Genomic DNA, 10550 nt, shown 5'->3' on the forward strand with positions numbered 1-10550 from the left:
TTGATATTTTTTCATGTGCTTACTGACACTTTATATATCTTTTTTTGCATAAAGAAGTGCATGGCCCTTCTAGTATTTCACCCATTTCTAAGTGGGTTGCTTATCATTTTCTTGTTTTGTTGAATCAATTGGTAGTAAATGTATGCATTTATTTCTGACTCTTAATTCTACTCCATTGATCTAGTCTATGTATCTGTCCTAATACCAGTGTGATATTGCTTTGATTCCTGAAGATTTGTGGTAAGTTTTGACATCAGGAAGAGTGATTTTGTTTTATTTTTTTCCTTTTGTTTTGGTTATTCAGGGCTATTTGAAATTCTTTATGAATTTGTGAATTGAATCTTTCAACTCTGAATAAAAAGGCCATTGGAATTTTGATAGGAATTGCTTTGAATCTATAGATTTGGAGTTCTTAATAGTAAATTTTCTAGTTTGTGAACATAGGATATCTTTTCATTGATTTGTGTCTTCTTTAATTGCTATCACCAATTTTTATTATACAGTATTATAGTTTTAATTGTACAAGACTTTTACCTCCTTGATTATATTTATTCATATGCATTTCATTCTTTTGAATGCTATTACAAATAAATTATTTTCTTAAATTCTCTTTTGGATTATTCATTATAGGTGTATAGAAGCATAACTGGTTTTAGTGTACTAATCTTGTACCCTGACAATTTGCTGAATTTGTTTATTAGCTCTAGTAGCTCTTTGTGCATGTGTTCTTTGGGATTTTCTATATCTGGAATCATGGTATCTGATAATAGAGATAGTTTTGCCTCTTCCTATCCAATTTGGTTGCCAAATTGCTCTGGATAGAACTTTCAGTGCCATGTTGAATAGCAGTGATAAAATAGGCCCCACTGTCTTGTTCTTCACCTCCGTGGGACAACTTTCCCTCTTTCACTTTAAGAATGATTGTAGCTATGGGATTTTCACAAATGGGTTTTATCATATTGAGAAAGTGTCCTTGCTTTTTATATTTATAAAGGTTTCTTTAAAAGTCTAAAGAAAAACCATGTTTTGTCACAGATGAACCTTATATGAAATTAAAAGTCAGTGTTCATGACCACCTTTTTTATTGGAACCAAGTGACACCCACGTCTCAGGCAGCTTTCATGCGACCAGGGCAGAGTTGAGTAGTTGTGACAGAGACCATATGGCCCACAAAGCCAGAAACATTTGTTATTGGGTCCTTTACAGAAAGGTTTTCCAATTCCTGGTCCAGTTTTCTAGACCATAAGATTTGTAAGGGAAGATGCTTTCAATTCTTTTATTTCACCTCTGAATCTCCAGCACATCCCAGTATTAACTGCCTAGTACATGGTACACACTAAATAGGAATTGGTTGAAGTAAGTCATTAGGTAGTTCTAAAATCAGCCAATCCAGGAAATCTTTAATCCTCTGTTTACCTACTAATTCAAGAGGTTATCTAAGAAAACAGCAATCAAATGACAACCTCTCTCTAATTATCTCTCTATAATGAATCGTTATAAAAGTTTAAATATGAAGATGACTAGCATTACATACACTAAGTGAAATCATATGTGTACATGTGTGTCTGCATATAAAGAGATATATTTACACATAAAGTGGTTCATACATGAAGGGCTTTATTTCATCAGTTTCTTTTCCTTCTTAGTCTCACAAGAACTGAGTACAAATTCTGACACATATGCTGCACCATATCATGTGACCTTATCATTTTTGATTGCCAGTTCCTTTGTGTGTAAAATATTATCTCATGGGGCTTTTCTGATGGTTACATGAATATTAGATGTACAGCATCCAGCACAAAGCCTGGACAAAATAGCTGCTGGTGGTTTGCAAGATTATTACAGTGAAAGAATGCAATGGCAGGACCAACTTTCAAACAGAATTTTAGTCTTGTCTGTAAATTAGTATGAGCATATGAAATAATCTAGTGTAGTAATCAGAGAATTCACAAACAACCACAAAAACCATCACCACAAAGTATCTTGGGGCTGGCCTTGCATGTTTTTGTACATTTGCCCTATAGGACCCCCAAGAATTGAAATTTACCACATCCACAGTGGCCAGACTGAGTAGTGGAGCCTTGCACTAGGACAACTCTTGTAACAATTATTGCTCAGCTAGTACATAAGAACCTCTAGGGTGTGTGTATGTGAAAGAGAGAGAGAGACAGAATTAGCTACTTAGCTCTTAAATAAAAGGGGGCAGCGGAACATTGCTCTTGGCACTACATGTCCAATGCAAAAATAATATACATTTTATCTCCATTTGGTCTGTACTTTCAGGTAGGAGTTGTGCTCAATGAGAATCAAGTTGCAAATGTTTCTCTGGTCCCACTTAAAAGGTTATACATAATGAGATTTCTGCCATGGTGGGAAAGTTAAGAATTCTGGGTGACTTGCCAAATCTTTTGATCACAAAGAGTGCTTTGAATACACAAAGCAAAGCATTTGTCTTTGCAAGGTGTAAATGCCAGTGCCCAGCTTCCTTTCTCAGGGTCTGTTACTCCCCATTGCCTAATTTATCTTAAACTCCCCAGAAGTGTTAACTCTTTGTATTCAGTAGCATGGAAACTATGCTTCCATGTGTGTGACTATGTGTACCATCAGTTTGGTCACCTCTGCAGTGTTTCCGGTCCTTGGGAATCTAGGATTCTGACAAACACTGACACAGTCTATCTTCTCAATGAATCCATACATATTTATTAAGCACCATGTACGTGATTGGTGCTCACAGGAGGGGTTATAAATGCAATGATATTCATGAAATTTCCCTGGGAGGGCACATAAAAACTGGTAATAGTAAATAGCTCTGAGAAGGTAAAGAGAAGGAAGGAAAGGATTACGTTTCACTGTTTACCTTTTGATGCCACTCAAACTTGTACAATGTTCTTGATTTGCTTATTTAAAAAGTAAAATGCAAAATCGTAACTTTAAAGATGTTTTGAGGGTGAAGTTTAATAGGAAGTAAACAACTGGAGAAGGATTTCAGAGACGTTGTTAGTAATACAGATTCCAGGCATTAGTTAGTGGAGGAAGGAAGAATGAGGAATAACTGGGAAGGATTTCTTCAGTCCTCTTGTACCGCCTTGGGAGTATGAATCAGAGCATGGATACACAGCCCACCATGGCCAAATGTTCCCCAGTCTGGAGAGTCCACAGAGGAAACTGAAGTATACTCACAAACTTCCCTGTCCAATCTGTGCTCTCGCCTCTTGTGCAGTTGGGGATGGAGCTTCAGCAGGGCTGCCTCTGTCTACATTGCTCTTGCCTGGGGTATACCTTTGCCCCCAACACTGCAATTCACTCACCACTCACTCTGCAGGCATCACAGCACAGAACAAGGGGTGGTATAGCCTTCCAGAACCCAGTTCTATGCTACACTTTGTTATCTGGATTCTCCCTGGTCTTACAAAGACCACCATGAAAACAGTTATTTTTAACTGCTACTTACAGTTAATTATGGCTGGTCTGTTTTCTACATAAGGCTGGTCATAGAATGGATACTTGAGTGCCCTAACCACTGTTCACAACTTCCTGTCCATCTCCTCAGTGGCCACAGATAACTTAGTGCCATGTATATGGTCTCATGTACAGAGATGACTGGATAGACAACTCTAACATACATGCATAATACACTATATTCACATAGACTATACATATATGATATTTATAGAAGATATGCATACGTTTTCATTTCCATAGGAAGTATATTGCCACATGCAATGTCAGTTGCTTATTAAATTTCCAGTGGTTGCATTTGATTTTGAAACTTTTATATGAGTTATAGCCCTGGAGTAATGGCATGGCCCATGAAGTTTACCAAATAGACCAAATTCTTTTCCATTTATAAGGACATGAAAATTAATCTCCTTCCTCAGGGATATTGGATAACAGGTTTTAGTACACATACATCCTTTACTTTGAAACTTTTGATAGAAAAGAACCCTTGAATTTGGCATACTTGGTAAATGGAAGAAACACTTATTTTTTAGCTTTGCAAAAATTCCTAGGTGGATCTGAGTCTTAAACAGCTTTATAAATTATACAGTAAACATTGTTTACTGAAGTCTGTGCAAGGACTGAGTCAGGAAGTGTTGGGTATGAATGGGCAGAAGTTGCCGTGAAAGATGTAAGCTGAAGATTTACAGAGAGAATGAAAATTTACATCCCTAGCGGGTATTTTGTTGATGGCTTGTAATAGTCTCCTAGGAGGTTTACCTTGCATGTCTGGTATCTGCAGAACAAATAGCCTCAGTTTGCACTGACCTTGATATTTCCATGAATTATTTTAGCAGAAAGAAACTTGGGAAAACATCTCTAATGTACTAGATACCACCCTGCTAAATGCAGCATCTGCAATAAAGGTCTTCTCTATTGTCTGTTTACTGTGCACTGGAGACATGCCAGGCTATCAAAGCCAGCACAAATATGTAGATGGGTTTGCTTTCCAACAAGTTGGTACTCATGTTTGGCATTCTTTTACATTAACATTTATAATAACCTATAAATTTAAAGAGGATAAGATGTAGAACGTTACTCAAATAATGCTACGTATGGAATCAGTAAAGATAATTTCTTAAGGAATATATACTTCAAAAGTAAATAATATCAAGTAATTGTATTGGACCCAGAACCAGTGTTAATTACAACTTGGTTATCTGACCTTGGAATAGACCATTGAATGTGTTTGTTCTCCTAGTTTATGAAAGGAGGAAGTTGAACCAAATGGTTTACAGGTAACTTCCAGTTTTAAAATTCCATGAGTTAATAAATGCAAATGGAAATAAGACACATGAAAATGTAAAAGGACAAAGGTTAGAAATCATGATTTATTTTTTAAAAAATAGTAAATCAGGAATGTATGAATAGTAGTTTGTACTAAGAAATACAGAGTGACAATCTGGGTACCTAGAGAGAGGCAGGGCAATCACAACTTTATAAATAACTTGTTTAAAGAATTGCAGAAAAATAATAGATTTGTTTTCCTCTGTACACACAAAATTATGCACATGCCATTGTATGAGGTTGTAGCTTCTTGGCTGGCTCTCCTGGATTATGTCTGAGCTCTATTTCTCCTTCCATTCATAAGAAGCCCAACCCACAGACTGACTGCTGGATGAGGTGGGAACTGATGAGCAAGGAGAATTAACTCCTTATCCAAAATAATTCTTTCTAAATTCCACCCTCATATGAATTCATTGAAGCCTCACACAACATATCTCTTGTGTCCTGGCACTAATATATCAGCAACATTTACAAGAATATGTTTATCACATCAATTAGATCAGGATGCAGAAAGGCTAGGACTCAGGAAGGGAAGGAACATATGATTAGTTATGGGAGAAAAAATTACAACTCTGAGACTTACTGGCAGGTGACCTTTGAGACTAATCAGCTAGCTCACTGGGGTGCTGAAAATACTGAGGTGAGCAGAAGCACCAGGAGCAGTACGGATTGGACCAATGTGGGAAAGAAGGCATCAAAAGGAAAGAGGAAAGCAAATAACCTGTGACAAGAACTTCATGAATTAAATGTACTCACTTTCCTCAGGAGAGTCCACGTATCTTCAATTCAAGTCTTAGAACCCTCTTTTACTCTTATTTTTGCTCATTAATAAAGCTTGATTATCTGATTTACACCCAGACTGTCTAAATGAAAGGATGATGCTACAGAAAGGTAAAATAGTAACTGCAAGTAGTGGCTACTTCTTGCAACAAAATGGTTAAAACCAGACACAAAAACTGGGAAAGTCATGTAGTCTGGGCCACTTCGTGAGGCTAAATGGTGACAAGCCACTTTAAGAATACACCACACACATTCCCCCCATTTAGATAATGTGCTGTGCACAAGGAAGGTGAACCTTAACTTCGCTGTTTTCACGTCTCTTTGCCCACCACCCCCTTGGGATTAGAGTGAGGCCGTCTGAAAGGAAAACACATCATACCTCCTAATGGAGAGAAATCTGATTAGAGGCAATTCTAGGCTTACTCCAATTTCTGCTTACCTGTGAGAACCCAAATATGTTGTGAGAACATAATAAACATTGACCAAAAAAAAAATGCTTTGACATGATTAAACCTTTAGAGCACATGAAGATTCACATGAGTAGACAAGACCTATGATATTATGATAGGAAAACAAATCATTTGTTTTTTGCTTAATTGAGAGAAATTCATTGGCCATTTATTTCAATTCTATTAGATAAGCAGGAAATGTTTACTGAGTTACTATTGCATTCACTGGAAAATGCTTAGGAATCTAAGGTATTATTATAACATCTATGCTAACATTTTTATGGGAAAAGCATAGCCCAGCTAGAGAAGCGATGCATTCAAATGTCATGTAAGGAACAAACAAGGATTTTGTTTCCTCGTGTGAGGAAAAAAGAAGGATTGGGTTTTTAGGGAGGGAGCAGTCATTTCCTGGTGAGGCAAACAGGACATGCTTCCTGGATATGCTGACATTTGAACTTGGTCTTGAAAGATTGGTAGTCATGAAGATGAGAATGTACCACCACAGTTTTCAATAATAATATACAGTTTATTGGGTTTTTGACATTTTACATAATCCAAATATACATGTGCAAGACTGTTGAAAGTGTACCTTTAACTTGGTAAATATATTTCTATTTCCTATTAACCTCAAAAAGCTGTATGTAAATTGATACAGCACTTAATCATCAAAGATTTTGAAATTGAGGAAACCTAGTCTGTTCATAGGGTGGCATGGCAAGGATATTCTAGAGTAAAGAAAGACAGGAGTACTGAACATGTAATTGTGAACATGGAGATTTGCTGAAAGGGCGGATAATACATGAATGATCTTTGCTGTGTGCCTTGAGCTTGTGACCAAACCTTCTGTGCTTGTGTTAATTACCCATGAGACAGTGCTGGAAAGAACGAGAAAACATGATTACAGTTTCCTTGATATAAAAGCCTATATAAATGAGTAACACGTGTAGGGAGATATGTTTAATTAGCTATTGATTAAATTATAGAGCCTTTACCTGACCTTATGGAAGCTGTGTATTTCTATTTGCAGTTGACTCCAATTTGCCTTCTGAACATACACATAGCTGTACCAGTAAATAAAGGTAAGAGGTCTTACCGGGAAGGTGAAAAATGGATTTGCTGGAAAGCCAAGGTAAAAAGCATCAAGGCTTAGCCACATGACAAAGTAAAGGATAACAGATCCAACTTTCCTGGAAAGAGAGATAGTTGCACAATGAATGTGATGGCTATTTCACCCTGGAGCCTGGCAGGAGTTAGCAGGGCCACATTGTGATAGAATGTCTGTGGATATTCCTTTCATAACGAGTCTCTTCTGGGCCCTTTGAGAGAGAAGAAAGGAAGCACTGGCTGAGATTAATGGGCAAGGCAGTTGCCTCCGGCATGGATGGTAGCCACAGATGCTGGCATGAATTGTGAAATGAAAATGACACCCTTGGTTTAGAAGAGGTGTGAGCCAAGGTGGACCATGGATGAGGCCCCTTCTATGCAAAAGACAGTTTGACCCCCTAACAATTACATTTGTCATTCCTCTTTTGTGAATTTTGCTCTCTCTCACCAACCTGCAGTTACATGCATACTTTTCTCAGCTGCATGCACCCATGCATCTAGGTAGACCATATAGAATCTGACTGGTATTGCATTGTGCTATTGTCATTAGCACTTCAACCTGAACGTACTTATTTTCTCTACACCAAGTTTGTCTCATATTATCTTACAGCATATTCATGTTGTTTTCTTGTGTTATTTTTAAGTCATTAATATGCCAGAAACTTATAATTGTAGGGGAGGTAAAGAAAAACCTTCAGAAAACAAAATAACTCACACTCATTTTTATACTCTCCATTGGACATTCTTTCATAAAAAGTGAAAGAGTGATTGAGAACATACATTATTTTATTCTTCACTATGTAGCAGTGTGCTAAGCTTCTGTGTGTGGTCAGCTCCTGAGATGGGCTACATGCTTCTGAACACTGACTAAGAACTTCATGTTGTAGTTCTTTTAGTCATATCTGTATAAAAAACTTAGATATATTGAAACAGTATTTATATCAACATATGTATGTGAGATATATATATATATATATATATATATATACACACACAAAAAAACATATATATATAGTTCCTGAACTCCAGGTTCTTGAACTTTAAATATATATATTTATAATATAAATATAAACATAAACATAAATATAAATATAAACATATTCACAGGCAATATTGCATTTTTGCCTGAGCCTTGTGAACCACAAAAACAGGAAAGGTTAAGACCTACCCCCATCCTTCTGTGTTTCAGTAAATTACTATTCTTCCTCATATGATTTGATAAAATAGCATGGCTGTGTGCTTGGTTATCTATGATAAGGCCAGATACAGATCTTCTAAATTCCCCTTATTTGTCCCATAAAAGATTAGCTGAACTGGTTGCCCCCACTGATCAACTTGAACACAATTCTTGGTAACGAACTTTCATTAAGCTTTTCCTTCCCCCAGATTCCTGAACTTTACCCCACCCCCTCAACTTCAGCCAACTTTCACAGCCCTTCCTGACAACAGGCTGGCCTCAGTGAAACATTCCCAGATCTACTGTCCAGTCACAGCACCCTGACATCCTACATCCCCATGCCTACTTCTTTCTACCCTTGTTTATGCTTCTCTAAAAACAAAACAAAATCCCTTTTTACCCAACCTTTGAGACACTTTCAGATCTCATGGTCAGAACTTCGTCCATAGCAATAATCTCCATGTCTTATTACAATACCTCCTAATAATCCTTTGAATAAAGTACAGATTTACTGCTTTATTTGACAATGCACACATGCACACACCATGCATATGTATATTTACATATATAAATGTATGTACTGTAAATGTCAAATAATGCAAAAATGAGGAGTTAAAAGAAATAACAGTAAATGTCCTAAAAATAACTACCTAATAATATGTGGAATGATGGAGGAAAGAAGACATGGAGAAAAGGAAAGAGAAGAAGAGAAGACAAGAGAAATAGTCAATGAGAGAGTGATGGTTTTCTTAATCTGGATCCTTATATATACCTGCAATTTTTAAATGAAAAGTATTTAATCTGATTTTACATGAATTTAGCAGAAGACAAAAAAGTATAGTTCAAACTGGGATCATGGCTCAGTTAAAGGAATCTTTGATAAAAGAGATTCTATTTTTTTCTACAGGAGCTATTAAGGCTAAGAAAAACAGATATTTTTAAATTCCACACTTTGATTTATGGGCAGTATTGATTTGCTCCAGCCCAGAAAAGGACACTGACCTCCTCACACATCTCACTTCCCTCACCTGCTCCTACATATTAATGTGATATTTTAATTTCCATTATTATCTATTTATGAAGATTCAGAGTAACTGCTTTCTGTTTTATTTTTAAATTTTTTTGGATTCAAAGGAGCTGCTGGTATTATTTAAATATTTAAATAACTTTCATGAAACCAAGATACATTTTTAAAATCATGGCTTATATGATTCCTGAAATCTTTGTTTTGATCCATCTCTTACTTTTTTGGAATTAGTATTTAGGATATTTTCATTGTTGTTGCTCTCATTGCTTTTGTTTTCAAGAAGGCCTCACGAGTATTAAACTTCCTGAATTCCTTTATGTTCAAAAAACTTTCTGTTGCTTTCCTACCTGTGCCAAATCTTTGCATATAATACCACTTTCTTTCCTTCAAAATTTGTCAGGACTGTTTCACTGGCTTCTCATCTCAAATGTTTGACTGTGGAGCTACGTGATGCCAGCCCAACCCTGCCTTCTTTGCTTGTAATTTTCCCTCTCTGGATAGCTAGAATATTTTTTTACTTTTATCATCAAAGTTCAAAAATTATCAGTCTAAGATAGTTCACAATGTTGAATATTCTCTTTTAATTATTCTTAAGAATCAGTGGATATCTTGATTTAACTATTCACTTATTTCTTGTGTTAAGAAACTTATTCTCTATTACCTTTTAATGTCCTTTGTTATGTTTGTTAAGCATCCTGCTTCAAGGATACACAATATCTTCAACTCCTTCACCTGTATGGAAGGTACCCCCCTCTCTATAAGCATTAGTGTCCTTTTTGTTCTTCTCATTTGCCATCATCAGGAGTTTCTCAAGATTTTTCATGGTAACAAAGCCATTTATGAATACGATACAATCCCTATCAAGATTAACACTCCTAAAATTTATATGTAATGTGAACAAAGTATATATTTATCTCTTTCCTGTTTTTATATTATTTCTTAATTCCCCAACATCCTTTTTCTTTTTCCTCTGTCCTTTTATAACCTCTTTCTTGGGCAGCTTATTGAGACCATCTACTTTTTCTTACATGGTTGTGTAATGTGGTGTGTGTGTGTGTGTGTGTAAGAGAGAGAGAAAGAGAGAGAGAGAGAGAGAGAGAGGGGCTCTTGTTTCTTCTCATAAAAAAAGATCTAAGACCTGGTTTCTTTATCATTTAAGCTTAATTTGAGATCTGAGTACTCATTTTCTTATCTAGTTTTATGCACCTTGAAGACATGTCTGGACTGG

Source organism: Phyllostomus discolor, chromosome 9 (genome assembly GCF_004126475.2).
Source record: "Phyllostomus discolor isolate MPI-MPIP mPhyDis1 chromosome 9, mPhyDis1.pri.v3, whole genome shotgun sequence".
Taxonomy (NCBI): domain Eukaryota; kingdom Metazoa; phylum Chordata; class Mammalia; order Chiroptera; family Phyllostomidae; genus Phyllostomus; species Phyllostomus discolor.